The sequence below is a fragment of the Falco punctatus genome, assembly GCF_963210335.1.
Source record: "Falco punctatus genome assembly, chromosome: 4".
Taxonomy (NCBI): Eukaryota; Metazoa; Chordata; class Aves; order Falconiformes; family Falconidae; genus Falco; species Falco punctatus.
The window spans coordinates 1,789,988-1,796,500 of NC_137583.1; the positions used below are offsets into that span (position 1 = coordinate 1,789,988).

The 6,513-nt window shown below is 36.2% G+C and overlaps 1 protein-coding gene across 2 annotated transcripts in view; it reads left to right on the forward strand.

Moving 5' to 3' along the window:
• CENPP (centromere protein P) overlaps positions 1-6,513 on the forward strand; it is a 151,421-nt gene that overhangs the window by 90,236 nt on the left and 54,672 nt on the right. The gene's annotated exons all lie outside the window — the stretch shown is intronic.

Below are 6,513 nucleotides of genomic sequence, written 5' to 3' on the forward strand. Positions count from 1 at the left end.
TTCTTCCTGAGCCCTTTGTTATGAGAGCCAGACTATGCTGGGAAAAGAACTGGAAAAAAGAGTTCTCCCTGGAAGAGTGGTAGTGAATAAGCTTTACCGAAGAAGTTCAGAACCATCTTGTGTTAGAAGCAAGCAAGCCATATATATTTATAACAAATATTTGTTTAAAAGGGGATATGAACCATGAAATATTCACGAGGGCAGTCATTGCCTAACTATGACAGTTTTCAAGGAGTAGAATCCATGAGGCCAGAGACTAAAATGGAACGGCATAGCCAGCTTTCAGGATTTTGGAGAAATTGCTTTGAAAAAAGTGAAGTCAGTTTTAATCCTTTTTCCTAATTTTAATCCTTTAAAAACACCATTACATAATTCACTTAGATTCTTGTTGTGGTTGATAGTGTTGTTGAATATCTAGTATTTCCACAGCTGTGTTCAGTATTACTCCTTTGAGAAAAATATCTGTGTTGTGGAAAAAATGACAGCTTTTATATATTTTTCCCTAGGAATTTCTGTCATACAAAAGTTCCCACAGAGAAAAATAGATTTATTTTAGTAATATGGTATGCAAAACCTACAGTGTTCTGTGTATATACACTCATAATACTGCACACTTGGAAGAAGGGTTCTTTTCTCTGAATTAACAGAACTGCTTCGAAGTAATTTGTAGAAAACAGTACATTATTAGCTGGTCTTACTAACTCAGTTTATCGAAGCCGTGTTATATAAATATCCTAAATTAGAAGCTATGAATTACGCAAAAGTTTGCATTCAAGTACTGTATGGAGATCTGTATCCTGTACAAATAATTAAACATGAAATGGAAATTCTGCCAAACTGCAGTAATTGTTTACTCGATGGCTGTTGGAAATTCCTTACGTACCAGACTATTAATGAAGAAATTATAAGGTAAATGTTTTTTAAGATGAACATTTTAAATTATGAACTTGTAATGCTTTAATTTACTTCAATTCTTAAATCCTTGGGAAAAAAAATGTTTAATGAATGGAGTCAGGATGACTCAGGCAGACTGGAAGAATATTGTTTTGGGAAATTCAGTCAACTCTTGAGTATTTGTTCACTTGTAGAGACTACAGAGAATGTTTGTGTGCATTATGTCTGGCAAACCCATAGGACTGGATCTGAAGCACTAGGCGAGAACGTCACTGGCTTTTATGGGAAAAGTGAATAGCTAAGCCTTTAATTCCCAAACAACAGCTAATTTTTTGAGCCCAGCATGACAGTTATTGGACCTTACCATAAACAAGCAATGTTCAGGCATTTCCCTGCCTTGCGCCTAATACCCAGCATAGATTTGCATATTTTTATCCTTCCATAGAAAAGGAATTAGTATTTTTAAAGGAAGTTAGGGAAGAGATAACATCTTTCTGTTTTCTTGAGATTAATATGGTTTTCCAGTTAGTTGTAGTACACAACATTTCCCCAAGCTGAATAAGTTAAAATTTCTGAATAAAGAGCTTTGAAGTCATCGTCCCAGGTAAAACTCATTACCCATAGAAGTAGAACTCCCAGATGAAAATGTGAAAATAAGTAAAAATGTCTACTTCTAGTCCCCAAGGGAGCAGGGTTTAAGTGGTAGCCCTCTGGATTCCCAGGTATGAGCATCAATGAAAGACAGACCTGTATGAAATACAGATCAAACTTTGTTTTTAGTGAGTGGCTGAAATAGAACGATTCATGTAAGCTCCGTGGGCTCATGTGATAGTACTCAGCTACTGGGCAACAGCAAGAGGTGAAGTTCTCATCGGCCTCTAGCCCACCTCACTGTGTGAAATAGGATTCCTCTTTGTTTGTATCTTGTAGTATCCTGGGACACTCAGTTTGTTGGTTGGAATTTTTAATAGATATGCGGAGAAGAGGCAGTAGTGTATTGCTCCAAGAAACTTCATAGCAATGACCAGATTGTGTATTGGGAAATTTATTAACTGTGTTCACAGGCTGATAAATGGAAATGGCAAAATTATGTTCAGTAGCACTTAGGCAGGACTATGTGTCAAGTATGTAAGAGCGTAAGAACAGCTGTACTGGATCAGATCAGAGCCCATCTAGACTGGTCTTTGACAGTGACCAAAAACATTTCCTCAGAGAAAGGGTATTGCTGTTTATGATGTTCCTCCTTGATGCAAAATAAAGCTGGGGGTTTCAGACAGCTGTTTCATTTAGGTTTGAGATTCACCCTGTGGTAGTTTGGCTTCTTTATCCCATTCCTTTTAAGACAGGTCAACCATTATCCAGTTTAGATAAGGACATTTATTGTCTGTAAAAGCTGACACTGTAATGCTAGCAAATCTGTTGGTTTAGTTTTGCCTACCTGGAGTATTTCAGTATCATAAAATGGAATGAATTGTTTTTTGATGTGACCAAAAACGTTTTATGCAGTACTCAACTATGTAAGTTCTTTCAGGGTTGTAAAATGGTATATGAGTGTTTTCCCAAAGGTAATTTAATGACATAGTAACTGATGCAATTTGTTCATCTTGCACTGTATATACTGGAAGATGTTTAGGAGAAGTTCTGTTTGATATTCTCTGTTCATTTCTTAAACCAAAAAGGAAAAACCAGTGCTAAGTCTTTATGGGTCTATCTTGATGGAATTTTAATATGGAACAGGGTGTCTGTTAGCAAGGAACATTACATATGTAATGACACTTTGTAACTTGAACATTGGGAACACTGAAGTGGTGTATTTCTATTGAATTTGTAACAAAATTCTTAAAATTATGCTTGCTAGCATTTGAGTATAGCTGCTTGATGCCTGAATTGGTATAAAACTTTTGAGTAAATATGTTAAATAAAAAGCTAAATTAATTTTGATCATATGATCATTTCTTAATGTGGAAAAGGAGATCTGTTTAATACATTTTAGAGTTTTTTAAGTGACATCTTCACTGCTTTTAGATGGAAAAAGTGTTCCAACATTTTTCCACAATATTTTGGGCCTTGCAACTGTACAGAAGTTGTTGACATCGTTAAATCAGAGCTCTTATTTCACGTCTGCTGTTTTTTCCCCATTTGAAATGGTTTTCAGTGTGCCAGGAGAAGCAAAATTAAAGCCTTTCCCCTTGAAACAGAGTTAGGGATTTAATGGTAACTGGCTATAATAGAAGGGTAATGTTACTGAATAAGCAATAGCAGCAGGAGTCTCTCTCTTTGTTCGTTAGAAAACAGGAATGTATGTCTACTGAACGAGTCAAACATACGAACTAGTCTTTTTGGCTGGACGTTTGTACCTTTTTCACTTTTCAAGATAGTAAAACTGTTACACAGGGTTTCTTCCAAGTAAGTGTAGGTTACGTGGGTGACTGCTGGTTTTGGTCTTTCAATGCCTCCTGCAAGCAAAGCCAGCTTTAAAAGTCAGTCTCTTCGAAAACATGCAGTCTTTGGAAAACAGGCCGCACCTCTGCGGCTGGGACGTCTACTATATGGTCATAGTATGATTCTGACCCCCTTTAAACTTGATAGATAAAAAAGCAAGAATTAGTTGTATGTAAGTTGTAATGCACGTTGATACTTAATGTTCGTTGTAGTTTTTTGCATGTAAACAGGCATGACCCTTTGTTGGTTGTTTCAGGCTGTAAATCCAAAGAAAATATAGGCAGGTCCTTGTGGCAATGTTTTTAAGTGCCTGCACTTCCAGATGAGTAGAGATTTTGGATTTCCTCGTTTAAGGAAGCTTCAGCCTTCCACAGCACCAGATACTGTAGTGGTTTAAAAACTTATTATCTTCAGACTTGCTTTCTGACAACTGCTTGATATGGAAAGTCATCAGAATTATTGTGTAAAGTTATTTTGCTAGTATTTTCTCATATTTCCCTATTATTTTACTGTCTGTAGTCCTGTGTTCTCTACAAATTGTATACATTAGAATATAAACATAGTACTTAAATTAGAAATTGTTTTCTCATGAGAGTTTCAAGTATTTGTATTACAATACATCAGATATGATAAACTGTTTATTTTGTTGCCATGATATAACTGTTTATAAAGTTGTGATTTGAGAGAGGTCTTAAAAGGTCATTGATTTCTTTTTGTTAAAGAGTAACTGAATTATTGATAGAGAAATGATAAAATCATGCTTCCCATTCTGATTTTTTTTTTAATTGAATGCTGAGGGGGTTTTGCAGTAAGTGCAGGCATGATGCATGTTTCAGAATTTAAATTCAGAAATGGTATTAACCACTTCATAGTGTTACGTAAAAGAGAATTCATTGGGTGAAATTCACTTTGTTGTCTTGGGCAACTAGAAAGCTAGTAGTCACACCTCAACCCCTTTTGGGGCAAAGTTGAGTGATTTGTACCTTTGGCATGAGGGGGGATCTGTATTCTTTATTAAATTTAAATGGAAAATGGAGACGTATTTATATTGTGAGCTCTCCTTTTTAGGGGTCTCAGAGGTTCTAACCTTTAATCTCAACACATGGGAATTAATAATAGTCTCACTTTGGGAGGCATTTGATCCTTTATTTTTCTGAGAGTTTGTTGTGGGTTTGTGGTTTTTTTTAAAGAAAGATCTTTTATCTTATCTTAGAGGAAACATTGCCTCTAATCATTGCTTCAGATTCTAAAAGCTACCCAAGCTTCCATGGTAACAACCTTATTTTGTTGGACACCTTTGCGGTTTTTATCTTACCAGAGGTGTATGTCTCTGTGTACCGAAAAACAGTTCAGGCAAATCTGCAAAGTTCTGTCATATTTAAGCAGGACGAAGATCCTACTCAATACAAACATCAGCATCAGTACCTTTTCTATTAATATGTTGATAACTGCAGGTTGTGTTTGAATTTATAATGGGACCTACCTGAAGGATTTAGCAGGTCTTCTCCAAATTCTTATGTATGATGCATGAGCCAACAATCTAAATCAGAACTTCAAAGTATAACAGACAGAGTCTAAAGTCCCAACACTACTCTTAAGCTACAAAGCATAAGAGGAATTGCTACAGCTATTAATCCTAACCTTTGCTATTCTGGGTCTCTTACTGACTTTAAAATATCTTACCCTTTCATAGTTTCAGCACTTCATTTCATCCTTGTATTTTAACCTTTCAACATTTACATTACATCCTTGTCTTCAGATACTTCTATTTGTCTCTGGCTGGGTTACTAAATTCAGAGTTTTGTCCTACTCTAAGTAGTTTCCTCTCTAAAATGGTTAAAAAAAAATCTGATGGGACATCTTTGCAGTCTTAGCAACTTGTAGCTTGTTCTCTCCTGAACTTATCTGTGAATGCACATTGCAGCTGTGTCTGTATCTGGAAAACAGGAGAAATGAGAGTCCTTCTGTGCATCTACCCAAATCCAATTGTTTCTCAAAACTAATGGTTCCTTCCTCAAACCATGTTCTCCTCAGGGGCTTGCCAGTTTGCATACAGTAACTTTCTGCAGTCGTCATTCCGCCTGCCTAGGAATACTGCAACACTCTCCCAGTGTACCTCAAATAAGCTGCTTGTCAGACTAAAAGACCAAGCGGTGCCTACCCCTCTAAGACTTGGGAAGTTTTCAGAGGACCGGTATTACTGGGGTTCAAACAAGTTATTTCAGTTTCATAAGAATATCTAATGGCTATTACAGGGTTTTGTCCATCCTATTTTATAAGACTTCTGAGTCTGATAATATTTTAGCAGCACTATATTCCATTCTCAATCTAATTGCTGCCTTGAAGTACATTAATTTCCAATGTAAGCCTGCAAACATTATTTGCTCAAATATATTTTAGATGATAAACAATAACTGTAAGGGTTTTGGTTTTAGCTACCTTTATGTATTTTTATCCTACTGGTGGCCAAAGATTCTGAATTTGTTCCAGTGTTTTTCTTGATCAGGAATGGTTGTCACTTCTCTATGTCTTACTGTCACAAGCTGTAAAATGGCGATAATCCCATTTACTTTGTTTATAAAAACCTTTGGAGCTTGCTGTTAAAAGATAGTGGGATTTTTTTTATCATGAAGCCCATTTCACTTCCACTGTAGTTAGTAATTTTGAAGAATGAACAGACTTAATCTGCTTACATTTGACATATGGAAACATTATTCAAGTTTAATTGCCCGTGTATTTCTTAAGTGACTAAGCATCCGTTTGTTGCATACCCTTCATCCCTTGGCTTCCTTCTCCTTTCTGGTCTTCTGCCTCTGCTACTGTTGTGTTCTGATTCCAAAATGTTTTTCCTTCGGTCTCCGTTTCACCACTGTGACATTATATTTGCGCTGTAGCTTTAGGTCACGTTACGTTACTGAGGGCTTCCTGTAGGAACAGCTTAGCACAGCGTACTTCCAGGCAAGCTCGATACTCATATTAAATGACCAAAGGAAAAATCTTAGACAAAGTACTTGAATAAAATTCACTTTTATGGTATCTTAGAAGTGAAAAAGCGCATATTGGAGAAAGAAGTATGTTAATGATCACAATAAATCTTTAGTCATCCGTATTTTAGTGGTGTTATCCCATGCAAGTACAGTGGAGATTTTCTAGTGGGTCTTATAAGACTGAATGTTT